Source organism: Nicotiana sylvestris, chromosome 2 (assembly GCF_000393655.2).
Source record: "Nicotiana sylvestris chromosome 2, ASM39365v2, whole genome shotgun sequence".
NCBI lineage: Eukaryota > Viridiplantae > Streptophyta > Magnoliopsida > Solanales > Solanaceae > Nicotiana > Nicotiana sylvestris.
Window position 1 is genome coordinate 126832790 of NC_091058.1, and position 24629 is coordinate 126857418.

The following is a 24629-nucleotide window of genomic DNA, read 5'->3' on the forward strand; positions in this document are numbered from 1 at the left end:
AATATATCTTCAATAGCATCCGTAGTAAATGCTTTCTTCTTCAACTTCATAGTAAATTAAGATTACCATGATTTCCACCAAGTACCTATACACAAAATAAGATTACCACAAGTGAATGTTCTTTGGTTAATAATTATATTGATTTGTTATCATCAAAATTAATTCGTGAAACTTGAAGCTAACACTTTTCATCACCCACCCAGAAAGTGAGCTCACCGGCTTCCACATCAACAAGAGCCTTCCCCGTAGAAAGTAAAGGTCTACCTAAAATAATAGGCACCTCATAGTCCACTTCACAATCAATAATCACAAAGTCCACCGGGAGGATGAACTTGTCAACACGAACCAACACATCATCAATAAAACCCAAATGTCTCTTCATTGTATGATCCGCCATTTGTAACCTCATGGATGTGGGTCTTGGTTGCCCAATTCCCAAAGTTTTGAACTCCGAATAGCGAATCAAGTTGATACTCGCCCCAAAATCACATATAGCTTTGGCAAAGTTGGCATTTCCAATTGTACATGGGATTGTGAAAGCGCCCGGATCTTCCAATTTAGGAGCCATTGAGTGCACAATTGCACTCACTTGATGTCTAATCTTTATAGCCTCACGATTCATTGATCTCTTCTTTATCACCAAGTCCTTCATGAACTTTGCATATCCCGACATTTGTTCCAAGGCTTCAACCAATGACACATTAATAGACAAACTCTTCATCATATCAATAAACGTTTTGAATTGGTTCTCTCCATTTTGCTTGGCAAGCCTTTGAGGAGGAGGTCTTGGCATTGGTGCCTTAGCCTTTGGCACTACCAGTTCCGGTATGTCAACAATATGCTCCCTAGATGGTTTAACTTCTTCTTGAGTCTCCTCCACATTGTCTTCAATATCAATTCTCACATCTTCATTTTCTTGCACTTCATTGCTTGGCATCTCATCTTCTCGTACCAATTGTTCATCATCCATAATTTTCTTTTGACTTGAGGTGGTTGCATCCCCACCTTTTCTACTTTTTGTAGTCACTGACATGGCATGTCCCATGTTGTTCCCACTCTTCGAGTTCACCACCGTATCATTTGGTAGTGCCCCCTTAGGACGCGTGTTCAACTCTTACGAGATTTGGCCCAATTGAACTTCCAAATTGCGAATTGAAGTGTTGTGAGAGGCTAGTTGAGCATCGGAGTCGGCATTCTTCTCCATCATTTGTTTAAACATGTTCTCAATTTGTCCTATTTCATTGTTGGAAGAACTCGGACCTTGGGAAGGATATGGAGGTGGGTTTCTTTGTTTTTGAAACATCAGGGGCCTTTGAAAACCCGCCCCCCAATTGTTGTTGTTGTTCCACCCTCCTTGGTTGTTACCTCCCCAATAGCCTTGATTATTACCACTCCAATTGCCTTGGTTATTTTGACCATTCCAATTTCCTTGATTGTTTTAATTGTTTCAATTCCCTTGGTTGTTTTGATTGTTCCAACCACCTTGATTGTTTGAATTCCAATTTTCTTGATTTCCTTGTGGTCGCCATTGTTGTTGACTTGGGCCTTGATTGTTGTTTCTTTACCCTTGGAAGTTGTTCACATATTGTACTTCCTCATCTTGCTCATTGTATTGTCCATCTTGATCAAATACACTATTATCTTGCACATAATTTCAACCCGATTTTGCACTTGAGGACTTTTTGCCTTCTCTTGTTTACCATCAGACTAACTCCTTCCATTGCATTTACTTGCTTGGGACCTTACACTTGTTGAAGTTGAGCTTTGGCTAGTTGATTAATTGTGGTGGTCAACTCCGTAATTGCTTGCCCATGATTATGCAATTCTTTATGCAAGTGAATCACATGTGGATCTCCTTGAGGAACGTTTGATCTACTTTGCCATACCGATGAAGTATCCACCATTTTATCAAGAATTTCACAAGCTTCCGCATACGGCATTGTCATGAAATTTCCACCAGCAAGTTGGTTGATCACGCATTGATTGGTAGTATTGACTCCCCTATAGAAAGTTTGTTGAATAAATCCTCCGTCATGTCATTATTATGGCACTCTTTCACCATAGTACGGTACCTCTCCCATATCTCATGCAAAGGCTCATTGGGTTCTTGTTTGTAAGCTAGAATCTCATCCCTAAACGTTGCCATATGCCTGGGAGAAAAAAACTTGGATATGAATTTCTCGGCCAATTCATCCCTTGTATGGATAGAATAATTTGGTAACCTATCCAACTAATCTAAGGCCTTCCCCCGTAGAGAGAAAGGGAATAGCCTCAACCTCAAAATATCCTCGGAGACGTTTGTTTGTTTACCCCCCCCAGCAAGTGTCAACAAACCCTTTCAAGTACTTGTACGCATTTTGACTCGGAGCCCCGGTAAAGATTCCCCGTTGTTCTAGCAATGTAAGCATGATATTTGTACTTTGAAGGTTTCCTGCCTTGATGCGGGGCAGGACTATGGCAATTGCGTATCCTTCATTTGACAATACTCGGTGTGCCGCCGCAGCACAAAAAATTGATGTCGCCCAAGTTCACACCTCAAATTGGGATAGTGAAGCGTCCAATGCAATTATAATTACCCAACTAGGAGTCGGGATTGAATCCATAGGGAGAGTAGATGTGATTAGGTATATACTCGGACTAAATGTATGATGTGCCCAAAATGCACTTGCACAAACTTTGTTGTTTTTATTTACTTCTAAATTAAGCTATTGTTTGCAAATGTAAAATATTAAACTAGAGAATAATATTTTTGTGGTTGTTTTTCAAATATGTAAAAGGTCTAGGGCTGTGACTTCCACCTAGGTGGTTGCCTAATGGGTTGTGGGCTCTAGAGAGGGTTTCGTTAGTCGGGATGTAATATAGAAATCAACACACAATTACCCACTCTATACCTCTCGGTAATAGAGTGGTTTTGTCCAATTTGGCTTTCTCAAGTCCAAATGGGCAATTCACAAAACCGTTTTTATATGCTCAAGTCGAATTTTACTATCTCTAGATTCAACCTTTTAATTGGGACTATCAATTTCTTGAGTTCATCCTAATTTCTTATTAGCCAAGTTTTCCTAGACTCAATCTCTCTTTATCAAGTAGAGACTAAGTCAAATAGGCTTGAATCAATATTTTCAACCATTAATTCTACAATTAAAGTAAGAACTAGGCTAAATATTACACACCCAACCATAAATAAGCCCTAAATCAAACACCTATTAGGTACCCACACTAGGGTTGGGTCATAACCCTAGCTAGAAATTTAGCTACTCATAGATAAAAATGAAGAAATTGAAGAAAAAAAGGAGATTAAACTCATATTAGATGATAAAGGGAAGCAAATCCAATGTTAAATGATAAACTATTACAAAGTTACCCAACGTAGTAAAGGAAAAATGGCTATCTATTTTCTAGAGTTCAAACTTAACCTAATTTTGACAAACAAGACTATTTATACACAACTCAAATTATCGGACAAAATTGCTCCTGACTTTTGTGGACGCACAATTCTGGGTTGTAGCCACACTTCTTCAGATTCCGCGGACCACACATTTCCGAGTGCGACCGCACTCTTGAACTTGAGCTTGATATGAGAGACTTCTGTGGACCGCACATTTCTAAGTGCGGCCACACTTTTGAATTCTGCGGTAGCACAATAATGGTGTGGTCCGCACTTCTTCATGGTCCCAGAATCCCATCTCTCTGAACTTCATCTTCTGCAGCCGCATAATACTTGTGCGGTCAGCACTTTGCAAAGGAAATCTGTCAGAGACTTCTTCTTGGTCTACGACCGCACTCAATATTGTGTGGTCCGCATTTTTCTCTTTTTGCTTTGTTTTAGTCCTTGTCCAAAATTACTCTTTCTTGAGTTGATTTTCATCTCTTTGAATCATATTCCAACATTCCTGCAAGTAAGCACATTTTATCAGTTTTCGGGAATACCTTTAAGCAATTTTGAACTAAAACGAAAGTAAAAGAGAGCAAATAAGTAGTCAAAATCCCTACTTATCAAAGAGAACCCATTGTAGGTTTTCACCCCAAATTCACATACCTTCAGGCTTTGTAGAATGCCCTTCCCCCTCAATAATGTGCCCTGCAATTTTGAAATCTATATGTGTATTGATGGGCTTATTTTTCAAGGGATGTAAAAAACCATACCACTTGTCATACACCAAATTAGTATAGCAACCTAGCATGTTTTCTTCCAAGGAATGAATCGATTGTGTTCTGACATGTTCCATATGGATCTTTTGAACTACTTTCATCCTTTTTGGTCATCTTAAACCACTTATTAAATGTAAGTGGCATTTGCGAGACGGTTGTTTAAAAGAATAACTGGAAATTTGGTTCAACTTAAAAAGAAACAAATAGGAGGTAGTTCAACATGACGCATGTGCAATATACATTAACTTCTCTTGTCGACTTGGAAAATTTTGTACGCACTAGTACCATAAGGATTCTATTGTATGTGAACCATGGTGCATGAATACGAGTTATGCAGTATCTTAGTAAACAATACAAATTTAATGTGTGTCTTGTCTTGTCGATCTGAAAAAGCCTGCACACACTTGTATCGTAAATAATCCATTATGAGTGAAACATAGCACATGAACAATTTGGTTATGCACCAGTTCAGAACATAGTATGAATTAATGGACGTCTTGTCTTGTCGAACTGAAAAAAGCATGTATGCACTTGTACCGTAATTATTCCATTCTAGTAAAACATGGGTCATGAACAATATGCGTTATATAACCTAAAATCGGTCATTCTAACCTATAAAACCCCGACGTATTTTACATTATTCTTTGCGGATCATCACATCTTAACCAAACAAAGAATACTGTTTTTCATAAATTTTCAATAGGATATGTCTGGACGCGATGAGGTGACTAGGTTTTACTGTGGGAAACGTGCGATTTTGAATCCATGTTGGTCAACTTGCAATCTGGGGCGTAGACATTGGATGTGTAAACACGTTGTGAGTTAGTAATATTGAAATTTCTGCTGGTTGATAGATTATTTATAACATCTTCATTAATATTCATTTCTTATCATCACCATTTGTAGAACGAAAATAAATATGATTTTGAAGAATGGTACGATAAAGCCATTAACCGGGAATACTACAAATCATGTTTGCTAAACCTTTAAAATCGTACCTGGGAGTATGAAATACGGATCCAAAAACGCGAAGAACAACTTGTGGAAATAAAGGAGCAACTGAAAGAGGCAGAAGAAGAAACTAATCGGTTGCAAAAACATTTCAGTGGTTGAAGCAGAGAATAATGGGCGACAATAACTAAACGAACACATGGTTGTTTTAAGTATAGTGTTTATTTTATGTTTTAGATTTCATGTATAATGTATTTTTTATCTTATTTTAATGTATGTTAATCTAACGTATTTTTTGTTTATAGTATTAACCTAATCAACAAGGCTTAAACTAAAAACACAAAGCTTATAATGTAAAAACATCAATAATATTAAAAAATATTGAATCTCTTATATAAAAATCAAATTAAATATCAATATGCCCCACAACCTGTATACTTTAGTGCATTGGCTAGCTTGAGGCGCATACCATCCCGACTGGCTACGCTATCCGGATCATCCTTATCTCGTCGCCTCTTTATCTGAGGATGCACTGCAACGTTATCGTCTGGAAGGCTAGCTGGATCAATAGAGGCGTCCGTTGGACCAGTAGTAAACTACAAAATATTAGCAGATTTTAGTATATGATATATACAATAGTAACATAATATCTTAAATAATATTTATAGTCAACCAGTGTCTCAACTGGCTCCTGAATAAGATCCCTCGACCCTGGCAATCAAGTATCACACGCTGTCGTCTTTGTGATAGCTAATGGCAAAATCTTAAAAAAATATAAAAGTAAATTAGATATTACTGACTAATAATTAAGGTCAAATAAATTTAAACTAATGGGAATACAAACAAACATGCGTCTGAGTGGGCACACAATGCTCTGGCGGAACTTCGAGATGAACTAGTCTAGATGAAGGTTGTGCCCTCTCCACCGGTTGTGATGTCTCCCTTTCTTTGCCTGGAGGATCCTCATCATCCCTCGATGTAGAGCCATAACTAAAAATTTTGCCACTATGCACATCTCGCACCAGATGATCCTCTGCAACCATCGATGAGCCTGGAACATCATGATAATTCTCATCCCAATCAAACACCGTAATGTCGGTGCCTGCGATCAATAATGGAGCTGTCGGGGTAAATTGTGAAGTCCCCGGTGACAACAATCTAAATGTAGGCATATCATCGCCAACATCGTGTGCCTCACTAATGTCAACTCGAAAATTCTCACCAATATCCTCCACGAGTGCCTCACCGCCCCCTTTCTGCGGACCCCATCCTCACCGACCACCACTATCACGAGGGCCACCCCTTACTCTCTGGACGTGCCTAGCACGTATACCATATGCTGGAGGCACACCATGCCCATGATAGTAATCCTCAGGGGAATATACGCAACATCAAAACCTAATCGCGCATCTGCTCGTGCTGCTACCAATGTAGTAGTAGTAGTAAGCTGAGAAACTTGACGACCTCAATCGTGCACATATGACACTCCGTCGCCTACATGTTGCTGCATCTACAGACCCATCTACTAGAAAAGTTGTATGACAATAACCTGCATAGAATATAACATATTGATTATGGAAGTTAAGGAAATCTAACATGATAAGTAAATATATCAAATAACATACTAGTGCCTCATGCCTCCTGAAATATGAAACATACCGACCACCCCCCAATGAACGAGATTATCGATCAGAGTGCGAGCAACACGATGATACCAAGACATGTACTAATGCTTACCGTCAACACGGTCATGTGGAGGGTATGGAGGAATGAGGACCAGTTTCTGATCCCAGTCCTCTATTTGGACCTCTATCCAAACCAAGTATGCTTGGTCTACTCTACTGTGATCATCCCACTCGTAATGTGTGGCATGAAAACTAGGAGGAGCAGGTATAAGATTTCAGTGATCAAATTGTCGCCGGACTCATCCGGTCGGATAATGCTTGACTATATCAAGACATGCCAGTGGGACCTCAGATATCCATACAACTCGACTGCGTGAGCAATAATCTGGCAAACCGGCAAAGAGCTAGTAGCTATATGGCCTCCATATGAACTATTTATTAAACACAAGAATAAAGAGTAAACTCAAGATAAATCAAGCATTATCAAACAAAATTAGTCAAATATTTACTTGAGCATCTTCAGGTAGATCCAACAGTTCCTGGTAATAAGGGAGATGATGTCGAGCCTCAACGTTGTGGGCGCGGCCTCGCCTATCTACCCACCTCCTAGATGCGGCAGAAATAGCAGAGGTGGTGCATCTGGAGCTAGCCGTCGAAGAGGGGGCTGCATCTGCAAGAATCTCTCCCAAGCCCAAACCTAATATTGATTATGGATGTAATTTTTTGTAATTTTTACTATATCTACAATAATCATGAAAAGAACTGATAATGTTATTATCTGCAGTAGCGAAATAAATCTAGTGACGTCTCTCACACGACCCATCGACACCCTGCACAACTGCCTATTAAGGTATGCTAGAACGGCTCCACCCGACTCTACATGGGTAAGTGATTGAAGTGCTCCTGATGATGTAAGAATTGTAGCCTTACAAGGTTTCCTGAAGTGATTGGGAAAAGAATTCCACCAAATATCATCAAGATCAAGTGCCTCAACTACCACTCAATAGCCTCACATGGTGACTCATCTGTGATCTTCTCGTGTAGCGCCTCCAGATGCTGCCTAACAGGTGATAACTGCAATCGACTAACGCTACTGATAGTTTTATGCTCCGCCGGTTTGAATCCAATGAGCATCTACAACATTTGTAGATAGTCGTGCCTCCTATACTCCCTAAGAGTAGGTGGGCAGTAGATAACAAAACCATCAAAGAGCAACCCGAATAATACCTTCACGTTCTATAGCGTGATGGTCGCCTCGCCAATAGGCAAATGAAATGGATAAGTCTCCTATCTACACCGATCGATCAGAGCTATGATCATAAGCCAATCGAACTACAACCAGCCGACCTCTATAACCCGGTAAAATCCAGTCCAATAAAGGCATGCAACTTTACGAGGAGAAGTGGGTGGTCCCTGATAAACTCCCAAAAATTGTCAATACGTCTCGGGTGGAAGTTTTGGCTAAGAAACTCTCCATTCCGGATGTGTGAAGACCTATTGTCATGACCCTAAATCATAAGTGCCATGATGACGCCTATCATGATACTAGGCAAGTCGACAACTCATACATACCAACATCTTAAATTCAAAATATACTGAAATAGGTTTAATCAAGTAAAAATCTCATAAAAATTGGATGAAAACATCATAACCCAATGCAAAATTTCCCCAAAATCCGGGTGTCACGAAGTACATGAGCATCTAAACAATAACACGGTCTGGCAAATGAAACACTATCCAGAAAGGTAGAACAATATAAACAAAGATAAAATATAAAAGATGAGAGTCAAGGTCTGCGGATGCCAGGGCAGCTAACTCGATAATCTCTGATTGATGAAGCTCCAAAAATTAGCAACCACCGTATCCAGAAATACCTGGATCTGCACACGAAGTGCAGAGTGTAGCGTGAGTACAACCAACTCAATAAGTAATAAGTCTAACCTTTGGGCTGAAAGTAGTGACGAGCTCGAACAACACAGTCCAAATACAGAATTAAACAGTATGGAAATTGACAGAAAGTATGATAATAATATCTCAGAGAAACTCATAATCTGCAGGTACCAGTACAGGAATGTAGACATGCTTCTAGGTTTAACAGTTAAGCTCAATGTAAATAAAATATGCCAAGTCTGAATGATATGAGGAATATAACATCTCTATATTTACATGTAAATATGTATATCGTATGTGATGCAACATAATGAAAGCCTCACGTACTCACACTCTCAGAGTACTCAACCTGACTGACTCAATTCTCACTCATCACCCTCATTCAATCAACACTGTATGGTACCCGCTGTGGCGTGCAGCTCGATCCCATCATGAATCAGTAATAATTGCGCTTACTGTGGGTGTGCAGACTCCGGAGGGGCGAACCATTCCCAAGCGCTAATGAAACCTGCCGCGGCGCGCAACCCGATCTCATCGTGAATCAATAATACCGACTGAATCATGCATATTGACTCTATAGTGAGTCAATAATACTTGCTGCGATGTGCAACCCGATCCCTTCAATATCACTCATAAACAGGCCCTCGACCTCACTCACTCAATAATCTCTCCAGTTTCTTTGGCTCACAACACTCATGCCAAGCAGCCCAAATAATTAATACATGATATGACAATGTATGATAACAAAGACTGAGATATGATAAGCAATGATGAATGCAAATGAGTACATAACTGCAATTAAGCGAATAACACAACAACAAAAAACGACCATTGGGGGTCCCAATAGTACCAAAATGTAGCCTAAACATGATTTCTAACATAAATCATAGCTCAAGTGCTCTATCACATAGAGTACAGTAATAATATTCAGATAAGATAACTACATAGTTCCATGAAATCGACTGAATAACAATTACTACGGTGTACACCCACACGGCTGTCACTTAGCATGCGTGTAACCTCAACACTAATCACATAGCACGTAATTTCATACCCTCTGAACCAAGTTTAGAAGTGTTACTTACCTCAAATCGTACAAATCTCTACTCCAACAAGCCCCTGTCTCACGAATTGGCCTCCGTACGCCTAAAATCTAGCTATAAATAATTCAGTACAATCAACTCAAGCTATAGGAATCAATTCCATATGAAAATGCTAAGTTCTTAATCAAAAGTCAAAGAGTCAACTCAAAAGTCAACATCGGGCCCACGTCTCAGAATTTAACAAAAGTTACAAAAAACCCATTCAACCATGAGTCCAACCATATCAAAATTACCAAATTCTGACATTGAATCGTCACTCAAATCACCAAATTTAACTCTCCAATCCCTAGCCTAAAACTCCCCAAATTATACCTCAAGAACACATAAACTAGGTGGGAAATTCAATGGTTAAATAATATTATTGCATAAAAATGATCACGAGTGACTTACCTCAAGAAACCCCTCAAAATCCCTCTCAAAAGTTGCCTTAATCCAAGTTTATAAAGTCCAAGAAGGATAGAATCTTGAAAACCTTTCAAAATATAATCTACCAGTGCTTTCGCACCTACGACCCACTTAACCGCATCTGTGGTCTCGCAAGTGCGGACATTTCCTCCGCTTCTGCGGTTTCACCTAAGGCCCATGCCTTCGCTTCTATGATTACACATGTGCAGATGCGAGTCTGCATCTGTAGAACTTCCTCCGCACCTGCACTCCCCAACCTCCTCACTAAGCTCTGCTTCTGCGTCCATACGCTGCATCTGCGACCTCGCAGGTGCGGACAAAATCATCGCACCGATGACCACTGCCCAGTTCCTTGTAGGCTGCTTCTGCGATTCCATCCATGCACTTGTGGCCTCGCACCTGCAACCATGACCTTCATAGGTGTGATCACACCAGTCCAGGTCTGCCCATCCATGCCCTAAGTTCTAAATTTGATCCGTTAACCATCCGAAATCTACCTGATACTCCCAGAACCTCAACCAAATATACCAACAAGTCCTAAAATGCCACACAAACTTAGTCGAGGCCTCAAATCACATCAAACAACACTAAAACCACGAATCACACATCGATTCAAGCCTAAATGTCACGACCCAAAATCCTACTAGTCATGATGACACCTAACCCAACCCGCTAGGTAATCCATTTAATAAATATCCAATTTAATAAGATTTATTAAGAGAAGCAATGATAATAAATCTATTTTTATACATAGAACTTCCCAAAGATTGGTAGTACAAATTGTGAGCTTTTATGATTTAGATCTTTACAAGATTGAATTGAAATAATTACAACATCTATTTGAAATGTAAATGAATAAATTCGAATCTAATGCTACCAAGGACAAGTGATAGCCATAACTGGAATGCGGGTTCATCTTCACAGCCAGCTTGCACCATACATAGTAATATGGGCATCCAACAACTTTATGCAAAGTGCAAAAGTGTAGTTTGAGTACAACCGATCCCATGTACTCAATAAGTAACAAACCTAACCTTAGGTTGAAAGTAGTGACGAGTTGGGACAAGGGTCAGTGTCCAACTCCAATAACCAACAACAGTCCATAACAATATAATAAATATGGTACAAGAAATAGCTCAGCTCGTTCACAGTTACGGAAAATAGGCATGATTTACAAGTATAATAGTAAATCCCAAATCTTTCACCGAAAAACCCAAAATATATGAGTAAGTTTGAAAACTGTGATTTTCCCAAAAACCTTTCAACAACAAACAAGATGTTTTATTTTCAGATAGCATGAGGAAAGTACATCTCTATGCCTACATGACAATAAGTAGGTGAAATCATGAATGTCACTAAAGCCGGGTAGCGTGAGGAAATGCATCTCTATGCCAAATACGCATGTCAAATACAATGCGTCTGAGTGATCAACTCAGGTAATCACAATCTCAGAGTACTCAATATCACTATCTTGTATTCTCACTTACCATGCTCAACACTCAGCACACTCAGTCTTTTAGTACTGTACAAGGTAGATCCAGCCCAATCATAAATAAGTCCAAGGTAGATCCAACCCAATCATAAATAAGTCTAGGGTAAATCCAGCCCAAAAATCCATAGCAACTGCGCCCACTGTGGATGAGTAGACTTTGGTGGGGTCGATCCAGCCCAAACACTATAATAAGCTAAATCCTGGCATGAATCAATAATGCATGATGCGGTGTGCAGCCCGATCCCATAATATCTCTCACAACAAGCCCTCGGCCTTACTTAGTCATCAATCTCTCCAGTCTCTCGGGCTTACAACACTCATGCTAAGCAGCCCTAATCAGGGATACAAGATGTGACAATATATAGATAGAGACTGAGATATGATACATAAAGATGAATGTGACTGAGTACATAACTGCAATTAAGCAAATATTTCAACAGTAAAGAACGAGCATGGTGGGTCCCAATAGTACCAGCATATAGCCTAAACATGATTTCTAGCATAACTCACAGCTCAAGTGCTTTAACACATAGCGTACAATAAAAAATGTTCAGATAAAATAGCTACACAGTTCCATGGAATCGACTAAATCACAATTACTACAGTGCACGCCAACACGCCCGTCACATAGCATGCATGTCACCTCAACATCACTCACATAACACGTAATTCGGGGTTTCATACCCTCAACACCAAGTTTAAAGTGTTACTTACCTCGAACAAGCCAAATCCAATACCGAGCAAGCCAAATGATGCTTCAAATATGCCATCCCGTGTGTACCGACCTCTGAATGGTTCCAAACTAGCCAAAAGCAACTCAAGAATATCAAATAATGCCTAAGGAAATAATTTCAAATGATAAAGGTCAAGTTTTTAATCAAAATCCCAAAGTAATCAAAAAGTCAAACCTGGGCCCGTGCCTCGAAATCTGACGAAACTCACAAAATTCGATAACTCATTCAATTACGAGTCCCACCATACTAGTTTCACTCAAATCCGACTTCGAATCCGTATTCAAAACTCAAAAAATCACTTTATGAAATTCTAGACAAAATCCCCAAATTTCATGTTGAAATCATCAATTAAATGCTAAAAACGAAGACGAATTCATGAAATATGACCAAAATCGAGTATAAAACACTTACCCCAATTCATGTGGTGAAAATCGCCTTTAAAATTGCCCAAATCCGAGCTCCTCAACTAAAAATATGACCAAATGAACAAACCCTCGATATTAAATATTTTTGCCCAGATGTTCTGCCTCATGTCTTATGCTAAACAATCTTGAAACTTGCCTTTTATGCCTCCAATGGATTCCTTATAAATTTTCAGCCAAGTTAGGCTTTTGAAGCACTCCATTTGGCCTTAAAATGAAGAAGATAAGTTTGTTCCAATATTTGAAAATAGTGCAGATTTTTAAATACGAAGACAGTGACAATTTCGTAATTAATCTAAACAAATCTGGCGTTCTTAGTAAAATGATCATAAACTCCTCATACGATGTCCAAATTCGATGATTCATTTTTGATATGGCTCCATAATTACTATACGGATCTGATGCTTCAGTCAAAACAGAAATTGGAACTCATTTTCTTAATGTGGTACCATTTATGCTTGAATAAATGACGTCGAAACATAAAACAAACGAGCGCAACACAATCCAAACCATTCCGAAACTCACTCGAGCCCTCGGGATGGCGTACGAACATACCAATAAGTCCCATAATATAACATGGACCTACTAGAGGCCTCAAATCATGCATAACTAAATTGAAACGACGAATCACACCTTAAATCAAACTTAGTGAACTTTCAACTTCCAAAACCCCGCCGAAACATATCAAATCAACTCGGAATGAACTCAAATTTTGCTGTAACGACCGGACTGGTTGTTTTGCTTTCTAGAATCCTGTTCCCCTAAATAAGACTTTCCGTACTTGCTTTAACTGATTTATGACTTGCGGGGATGGTTGGTTCATGTTACGCCCCGCAATATTACGTCAATATTATGTCCCGCAGTATTGCGGCGATATTATGCTCTGCAGTAATATATTAAGATTGATGTTACGTCCTACAGTATTAAGTTACGACAGTGTTGTACCCGATAGTATTATATTACGGTGATATTACGCTTCACAGTAATAAGTTACGACGATGTTGCATCATGTAGTATTTTACGTTGAATTTGTCGTAAGGTAATTGACATCAGTCCAAGAAAAAGATTATTTGGGGATTATAAGGATTATGCTATTTCACAAGTGATTAGTAAATTCATGAAGGTGAAATGGGGAGCAAGTCTAAGAAAATAAATTTTGTCAAAGTTTGGCATTTTGGGATAAAATACGGCCCGAGCTAAAATACCCGGTATTTATGGACTAGTGTCATACAAGGTACTATATGGCCATGATAGAAAGGTGTATAAGGTATGTGAAATGTGAGTAATATTTTAAGTAAGTGGGAATAATTCTTAATTATATGGGTAATTGGTTAATTATCCGGTAGCGAGATATTACCTAATTAATTAATTAATTATTGGATAAAGTTTAAATCCCCAATAAGAGGATTACGTGGCAGCCCTTCCATGCCAAGAGTGTGACTCTTAAAGTCATTATGTGACGTGGCTAGCTTACAGATGTGCTATTATGCAACAATGTTTACAAGTTGTACACGTTTCAGTTAATATATATAAAGACATTTTGTCATAATTTGACAAGCTTTCTGGCTTGTAGTTGATTGCTATTATCATTCAAATAGATAAATACACTATTAGCACAAGTAGCTTGAGAAATGGAATTAATAACTTTGCTTTGTTTAGTATTGCTCTCAAGCGAGGAAGAGCAGTTGAGTATGCCGGGCTTAAATTGTATACCAATAAGGAAATATACAGGGATTTAATGTAAGAGGTTTATATATACACATGAATTTCCGGTGACCTCTGTTCTTTAATTGAACAAGTTGCTCCATTTTGTCAATATAGCGTGAGATTTTTGCAAATTTTAGGAAGTAAGGTGTAATTTTTCACAAGAGAATCGGCTCAGGTATGTTAAGGCTATCCCTTCTTTCTTTTGTCATGATCCATACGATACGAACGAAACATGCAAATGCACAAATTCCATGAATGACTCTATTCATAGAAGTATTAGAGACATCTATGTTCTGGAATTTCCACATGTCATAATATTTTATCATTTGTTCATGGGCCTCAAAAAAAAATATGAAAGTTGAAAAGAGTTTACTTTATGATATTACTCAAAGGCAAAATAGTCTTATAAAGCTCCGAAAGATTTTATTAACGTACTTTTCATACATTGCATTCATGTGCATTGACCCATGACCAGATGGCGTTATATACACTTATATATGTAAATATATGTATATGAGATATGGGAAAAGGTTACGGCGTTATATACGCACCACCACCTGATCAGCTGGTATATGATGATGATGTTACCCATAGTGGCTGAAATATGATTCAAACGGCGTTATATGCGCATATACATATGTAAATATGATTCAAACGACGTTATATACGTGTATATATGTATGTATATATGTATATGGGATATAGGAAAGGTTATGGCGTTATATACGCACCACCACCTGATCAGCTGGTATACGATGATGATTTTGCTTGCAGTGGCCAATATGATAAGATGGGATGCCCTCAGAGGCTGATGATGTTATGAAATATGTAACTATGCACGACATGACATTCATATGCATACGCATGACGCTAAAAGTAATTTATGATTTACAAAGTTATTCAGACTTACAGGTTGAGTTATGTACTCTATATGTTTTCCATGTCTCTTATGTATTTATTTATGTACCTTACATACTCAGTACATTATTCGTACTGACATCCCTTTTGACTGGGGACGCTGCATTTCATGTCCGCAAGTCCCGATAGACAGGTCGAGAGCCCTCCATGTAGGCTATCAGCTCAGCGGAAGATGTTGGTGCGCTCCATTTGCTTCGGAGTTGCTTGTTTGATTAGTATGAGTTAGATGTATATTGTTTGGTATGACGGGACTCTTTCTCGACCTTTATGATATTTATGTATTCTTAGAGGCTTGTAGACATATGTCGTGTAAATAAAATATTGTACGGCCTTGTCGGCCTATTTTTCGAGTTTATAAAGAATCATATTGACCTATTAGGCCCGTATGTCATGTGTATATGATGATGTAATAAGAAAGATATGTTACGTTGGTACTCGGTTGAGTAAGGTACCGGGTGCCCATCGCAGCCCATTGGTTTGGGTCGTGACAAAGGTGGTATCAGAGCAGTTCTATCCTAGGGAGTCTACAAGCCGTGTCTAGTAGAGTCTTGTTTATGGGTGTGTCGTGAACCACACTTATAAGCAAGAGGCTACAGGGCATTTAAGATTGTCACTCTTTCTTCTTACTCTAGATCGTGTGGTAGATCTCACTTATAAGAATTTGAGTCCCTAACTTCTATTCGTAATAAGACGATGCCTACATTCAGAAAGACGATCGATAAGAGATACAACTGTGGGATTATTGATTTAGAGGAACTCGATTTTGCATCTTGCTTATGATAAGTAAATGTGAAATCTTTAGCAAATCATAGATGTATTGAAAGGTGTAAGCCTCTTGGTAAGGATCTTGAGGAAAGAATACATATCCACCTTAATGGTGAAAGACAATGAGAGATTAAGAAGATAAATACAAGTTTCAACAAGCAAAAGAAGCAAGATAAAGAATGGTACGAGGCGTCCAGTTAACAAAGGTTAACAGTGTTTATAATTCAGGCAGAGGCACATAAGCTTTTTGAGTTATATTCAATAGTAACGGAGGTATATACAATTATTCACACCCATTACAGATATGCCCTATGGGGGTTAATAGAAGTAGTATAAGAAGATATAATGGATGAATTGTTTTTGACAGTTGACATTTCCAAAGGATATTGCAAATGTGCTAATAGATCTCCTTTTGAGACACCCAGATGGTATACTTTAAAATAGTGCAGCCAAATATGAGTACTACAAAGACATGCATTATAAGCCTTGATGGGATAAATATTACCTTAGTATGGCTTGCGTCCCTAGTAAAGCAAGAACGTTAAGCAACTTGAAGAGCCACTGGATGGAGCAAGGGAAACTAAAAGCGAAAGAATATCGTATTGAAATTTTCACAAGAAAAGGGTTATGTAAAAATATTAGCAGAGTATTGAGAAGAGAGATAAGGAAGCATTATGAATAAGGTGTGATACATGTATGAAAACGGTAGAGTGTTACAAAACCTATAATCAAATGAAGGAAGATATGAAAGGTGATAGGCCTCAAGACAACGAAAGAGTATAGGCCATAAGGTTATGTCCTCATTTCAAGAAATAAGTTCGTGACTCCAACGCGACTACCAGAGGGGAGAGTTAATCCCAGAGTAACAGAAATCAGTATGGACTGGTAAACAAGATAAACCAAATATGAATTAGGGACTGAATAATTGGAAAGTACTCGGCATCATGGGAATTTCAGATTTCATTCCGGTGGTAATAGAATGGACCACAGAAGAAGATTCACGATGAATTCAGAGAATAGTCATTCAGGGAGACGCTTCCCTAGAGCAAGCAATATGAGCAAAGTTATTAAGAGATTGTATGTGCCAGTTACATTAAGTGTCACCCTCATGAGTAAGGGGATTTGTCATCCTTAGTACAGAAGGATTGTTGCAAGGCGAGTAAGGATCATTGATGTTAAGAAACGATGCCAAAGATGAAGAGGAAAACATCTATAGGTAGATCCTCGTAGCTCTAACTATTAGTACTCCCCTAAAGGGGGAAATATGGAATGATAAAAGGAAGAATCCGATAAAAATGAGAAAGGGTTGAGATTTCACTTATCCAAATGCCACATGTATGCTACGATTCTAGAACATTATGCAAACACAATGTCAAGGAGAAGAAGTAAGGGTTCCTGCCCGAGATGTTATTGATAATTAAGGAGCCAGTGTGAGACATAAGTTAAGACCAAAGAAATAACCCAAGGAAGATTTTACAGAATATTGACATGAGGATGGGCTAACGAGTAATTAGTAATTAATTCAGGAAGAGCCTAGTCATGGCTAGTCAAGAGGATACAGACAAGATAGCAGGTCATGCAAGATAAAGATAGTAAAACCCAATATAGTGAATTTAGCCCCACAGCAGGTCCCGATAGATAGGTCGAGAGTCCTCCATGTAGGCTATCTGCTCAGCGGAAGATGTTGGTGCGCTCCATTTGCTTCGGAGTTGCTTGTTTGATTAGTATGAGTTAGATGTATATTGTTTGGTATGGCAGGACTCTGTCTCGACCTTTATGATATTTATGTATTCTTAGAGGCTTGTAGATATATGTCGTGTACATAAAATATTGTACGGCCTTGTCGCCCTATGTTTCGAGTTTATAAAGAATCATGTTGGCCTATTAGGCCCATATGTTATGTGTATATGATGATGTAATAAGAAAGATATGTTATGTTGGTACTCAGTTGAGTAAGGTACCGGGTGCTTGTCGCAGCCCATCGGTTTGGGTCGTGACAGTTCGAGATTTGGAAGAGTTTGGGTTGAAATCGTAACACTTGGTTCGTTAAGGTTGGCTTAAAAGGCCAAGTTTGACTTCGGTGAACATTTTTAGTATACAGACCCAGACATGTGTTTTGACGGTCCCAGAGGGTCCGTACTAAAATATGGGACTTGGGCGTATGCCCGATGCCACGACCTAAACCGATGGGCCGGGCCGGGCACCTGGTACCTTACTCCACCCAGCACCAATATAACGTATCTTTACATGTCATACTATCATAGATAACTGAGCTGGAGAGGCTGCCATGAAATAGGTAGAATACAATAGGTAATGCAAACTTATACATAATACATATGGGCCTCTAAGACTAAAATAACAACTTGAACACTAAACATAGGCCGACAAGACCATACAATCTTTTACGTACATGACATCTGTAGACATGTGATTTTTGACCCTCCCTAAGATTTTTCATATTTTAGCACGTAAATATTTAATTTAGGCCTAATATCGTTATTTCAACTAATTTTGACTCTTTTACTTTATTTTATTACAAGAAAATGAAAATTACAAAAAAAAGGTTCATTAATGTTTTGTAGTCATTTTTTATCTTGAAAAAAATACCAAAACCAAATATTTTTATTTTAATGGTCAGTCTTATTTTAATAATTATTTTTACTTAAGTAGAATTAATTAATATTTTTGATAATTTTCATTTTTTTTAGTTAATTAAGCTAATTTTAAAGCATAGCTAGTCATAAAGGCCCAAGTTTCTAGCCCGTTCCTTAAGCTCAATACTCAATACCCATTAAACTAATCCTAAGGACCCTTCTAGACTCTTCTTTGGAATAAAAAAATAAATAAAAAGACCCTAAGGACCTAGGAGCAATTAACACAAAAATACACATTTAGACCTAGATCTATATAATAGGGGTAATGCCTAATGCTGAAGGGGACTAAAATACACACACAAAAATAACGCCTGGGAAAGAGCTAAAAAGCTACGCCGGTAACAGAACGACCTCCCCCGTCGTTCTTCACCATCAGCATCGTCAAAACTTGAACACCCAAAATAACACACACCCATATAAACGGACACACACACACAAAGAACGCCAAAAATCAGTGACACACCAGACTTGCAAGCTTCTTAGCTGCCGTTGCTAGAAATTAGCCAGCTCTCACCCTTTCCATTGTTGTCGCTGCCGGAGGTGATGACCGGCGATGGCTATGACTGTCACTCTTGTGCTTAGTCGCTGTTTCTGACCTTTATTTCCCCTCTACTTCTCTGTTTCGCTGGAGTCTCACCATCGACGTCGAACGCACATAAAACTGGCGATAGTCGTCGAAACTGTTTAAATTTGTTTTTGCCGAGTTGTATCAAAATTAAGGTGTGGATGTCGTTCGAGGTTGTCCGTTCGAGATTTTCGGGCAGATTCGTGGTTCTTTGATGTTCCGATCGCAGTCCGAAATCGGATCCAGTTTGCTGTTTTTTCTCTAAATCTTGTAGCGTCCAAATTCCTTTTGGATTTCTGCTTGGCGAGAATTCTTTAAGGTCCATTTCTAACTGTACTCTTCAATGTTTTTGAATGATTCATGTGAATGAGTTTGATAAAAATAGTTAGCTTATGTGCCTTGAAATTTTATCTTGATGTGCAATTTGGTTAAATAAATATGATGCTAATGAGCATGAGTGTGAAGTTGTGTTTGATTGATTTACTAGAGTTAAATATTTTATCTAAGTTGAATAGGCTGTGTTGACAACTAATGAGTCCAAGGAACTCATTTCATCTACTAGATGGATTAAGGTAGTAACCATGTTTGAGGACGAAGAACGGTTCTAGGCCGTTGAACGAGAAGCTGATCGTGAAGATCTCTTCAGTACCTTATTCAATTAATTAAGGCTTTTGATAATCTTTCTTTCGATACCAAAAAAGAACAAAGGAGTGTGAAGTGAAATCAGGAAGTTGGATAATGTAAATAGCGTTGAAATTGGCAATGAAATAAGATATCAGTAGCTTATGACTTCGTCATTTACAACTGATAATAATAGGTTTGGTTGGTTAAAATGTGAGGTAGTTCATTTTACTTTTATTTTTATCAATATAGATTCGCTAGTAGTATGTATTTATGACATTTGCGTGGCATAATTATGGATTCCAAAATTAAGATCGGAGTATGCGTTCGCGCAACTTCGAACAAACTTTCTTAATAATAGAATGGGTTTTCATAGGCTACTAATTAATTTAGTTCATCTAGACTTGGAGTGTGCCATTTAGTGAATTTTCTATGGCCCTTGCAAACTTGAAAGTGCGTAGTTGCTTTAGGCGCGTAATTTAAATTAACTTCCTTAAACTCGGGTGTGCATTTCATGTGACCCAAATTCAAATCTCAACAATGCTAGATAAAATGTGTCGCAGACTGCGGGTGCATTTCTTGTGGCGTGGTCCAAGGTGCATTTTAAATAGCGTTGAATCTTATTAAAAAATGACTAAAAGCGGTTAATAAATTAAAATCTACCATAGGTTAAAACATGTTTTAAAATCAGATAATCAGGCCAATATTAACAGTTGAGAGACCGTGCTAAGACCACAGAACTTGGGAATGCCTAACACCTTCTCCCGGGTTAACAAAATTCCTTACCCGAATTTCTGTGTTCGCGGACTGTAAAACAGAGTCAATCTTTTCCTCGATTCGGGATTTGAACCGGTGACTTGGGACACCATAAATTATCCCAAGTGGCGACTCTGAATTTGATTAAATAATCCCGTTTTGATTTTCACTTAAATTGAAAAAACTCCGTTACTCCTTTCGGGGGGTGTAGGTAAAAAGGAGGTGTGACAGCTCTGGCAACACTGCTGGGGATCGAACCCAGAATCTCTGGTTCAGGGTTCAGAATTAGAGCTTAGAGGAATTGTTATATTTGGATTTATTTATTATATGGTTTTATTCACATGTTTGGGCCAAATGTGCTAACTGCCGCTTTTACCGCTTTGATATTCTGTGAATTGTATATAAACTGCTACGAAACCCTTCTTCTCTCTGAGTCTTCTAAATCATTTAGGGAGTTTGCACTTCGTGTGACTTCTCTTCTGTCTATTGTCTTATCCAATTTTAGAACGAGGTTCGGACAAGTTGCAAAGCCGGTGAAGCTTCTGTATTCCCGGTACGCTGCCCCCCGGCTTGATTTGTCCACTCGGGTAAGCCAGGTCTAGAACAATAAACCTAGATTGACTGTAAAACAGAGTCAATCTTTTCCTCGATTGGGGATTTGAACCGGTGACTTGGGACACCATAAATTATCCCAAGTGGCGACTCTGAATTTGATTAAATAATCCTGTTTCGATTGTCACTTAAATTGAAAAAACTCCCTTACTCCTTTCGGGGGGTGTAGGTAAAAAGGAGGTGTAACAGCTCTGGCAACACTGCTGGGGATCGAACCCAGAATCTCTGGTTCAGGGTTCAGGATTCGAGCTTAGAGGAATTGTTATATTTGGATTTATTTATTATATGGTTTTATTCACATGTTTGGGCCAAATGTGCTAACTGCCGCTTTTACCGCTTTGATATTCTGTGAACTGTATATAAACTGCTACGAAACCCTTCTTCTCTCTGAGTCTTCTAAATCATTTAGGGAGTTTGCACTTCGTGTGACTTCTCTTCTGTCTAGAGTCTTATCCAATTGTAGAACGAGGTTCGGACAAGTTGCAAAGCCGGTGAAGCTTCTGTATTCCCGGTACGCTGCCCCACCCGGCTCGATTTGTCCGCTCGGATAAGCCAGGTCTAGAACAATAAACCCAGGTTTTCAAACCTAGTATAACATAGCCTCATACCGGATCCCTAGTAGGAACGATTGTTTGCATCATGTGCATTTTGACTTTGAGGACTCAACACAGGGGTTGGGCCCGTCTAGGACTAGTGTACCCAAAATAACAGACCATCTTGATGCATCCTATGTGCTACATGTTGAATTTTTCAAGGGTAAAATGGTCATTTGGCGAACTAATGATAGTTAAGGACAAATAAAAAAAAGAGAGGGTGAATTGTGAAGAGAGTGGGGCCCAATTATGTTTTCTGTCTCATTTTTTGTTAAGGAAAAAGAGCATGAAAATTCAAAAAAAGATTTTGCACTCTTTCATCATTTTCCGAAAATCAAAAAATCAAAAAAAAAGGAAAAAGAAGAAAATCCAAAAAGAGTTTACATGTTTCATCATTTTTCAAAACAAAAGATAAAAAAATATATTTTCTCTGAATTAGTTGTTATTTTTTTTTCTCGCCCGTATCCAATCTGCCCGAACTACACATACCTGATTCTCGTCTTTCGGGGCGTGATACGTAGGCAACCCACATAGGGTCCGTTCTTCCTAGAAAATCTTAGGTTCTTGGCTTTGCGGGGTCTTAGCCAAATTTTGCACTTCTAGCCACCTTTTAGCTAAATAAGTCATTTTGCAAAAATAGCCTCAATCATGTCTTGCATGTGTCCAGTAGCGAGTATTATTGTCTTACATAGCGTTGGTTTAAAGTTTTCTTATACAGGTGTGGATTTACTTACCGAAGTTTGAGCATGACAGACACCCCGAGACCATCCAGTCAGGATCATTCAAGAGTTGCTAAAGGGGATTTTTCTTTTTGTGCTTTGAGTCTGTTTTTCTTTTTATGTTTTCTTTTACCTTCTAGTTTTATACAGTAATGTCGAGTCTTTTGTTATTGTATTTACTATTTTCGTATTGACAAAGAGTGTGTTATAAATCAAAGAACCAAGAAGAAATTTTGTGTTTTCACATTCCCGTTATAAGTTTCTTTAGAATACTAATTCTAGAAATGAAAAAAAAAATTCTTTTGAGGTGGTTTTTCCTTTAGGAAATTAATATCAAAATAAAAAATGCTTTTATATTTTCTTTAGTATATTAATACTAAAAATTCAAAAAATGAGAGAATTTTCTTTTAGTACCTTTTTAAAAGTTTTCTTTAAGGTATTAATCTAAAAAATCCAAAAAGATTTTTCTTTTGAGGTTCTTCTTTGGGAAATTAATGAGAAATGAAAAAAAAATATTCTTTTATTTTCCCAAGAACTTTAGGATATTGTGCATAGAAGAAAAAAAAACATACTTTATCTTTATCTTTAAAGTTTCTTTCTTAGGTAATCAAAAATCGAAATCCAAAAAAATATTTTTTATTTTGTTCATTTCTCGTTTCGAAGTCTTTCTTCAGGAATATCAAATGAAAATTCGAAATATTTTTCTTTGGTTTGTTGTTTGGATTTCATTTCAGAAAAAAAAGAATCAAAAAATATTTTTCTCTTGTAGGATTTTTCCTTAATTATTTCCCATAGAGTGTTTGTTTCAAAAAAAAAAGAAAAAAATATATACTCGTTAAGCTTGAGTTTAGGATAGGTTATAGAACATTGAGTCTAGAAAATTCAAAAAAAAAAGATTTGCTTCTTTTATTTCTCTTTTCTCATCAGAGTAGTCATTAAGGTAAAAAGAAAATAAAAAGAAAAAGAAAAAGATAATGTCAGTTTGTTTCCTTTATTCCCGATCTTCCTGAACTACGCAAAGATCTGATTCATGCGGCGTCATGATACGTAGGCAACCCTCATAAGGTTCGATCGAATCATTTTTTATTATTATTAAATAAACAAAAAATCAAACAAAAAACAAAGAGAAAAGAAAAAAGAGATGAAATCATGAGATATGAGAAATGAGAGGGAAGAAAAGAGCGATAATCAGAAAGAAAAAAAGAAAGGAAAATGAGCGAGCTAAGAAGTGCGAGGAAAGAAAAGAAAAGAGAAGATTCAAATGGACAAATTGGGATGATGCCAAGTGACCTTACGACCCTCGAAGTCATTCTAGAACCATTAATTGTTGCTAGGTGCATTGCACGCAATGTGATATTTTTGCTATTAAATGCCCTAACGCTAATGGGATGACCCTATTTTGTTCCTTTTGATATCTTCATAGCAGAAAGGTGGTTGGTTTGTGGTTCTCGAAGTAGTAACTCCTCTCCACAACATAAGGTCAAAAGGCAATGGCGGACAACAACAAAATTGGGTTGGTTGATACCGGTGCCCGAAAGCAATTGGTCGAACAGGACAATGGGTTGGTTGAAGAGGTGAGGATGTTAAGACAACACATGGCGGACATGTATCAGGCTTGGATGACTGGGAAGTCACCACCCCCGCCACCACCTAGCTTCTTAGATGCTACCCTTACCCAAACTTCAGTCATAGTGCCGGATGATCCCCCATACTCTCCAAATCCACCCATTTATCACAGCTTTCCCAAGCACCCTAGTAGCTCCATCACTCATCCTTCAATTACCTCTCCCCAAAATTGCCCTCCTGTCATATCCACTATCTCCAAAAATGAATACTCACTCAAAGCTCAGGATGCCCAATACTACCCCACAGAGGTTGCCCACAAGGTTCTTGACTCATACAAGCAGAGCCCTCGGGATGAGCTTCATGCTGAAAATGAAAAGGT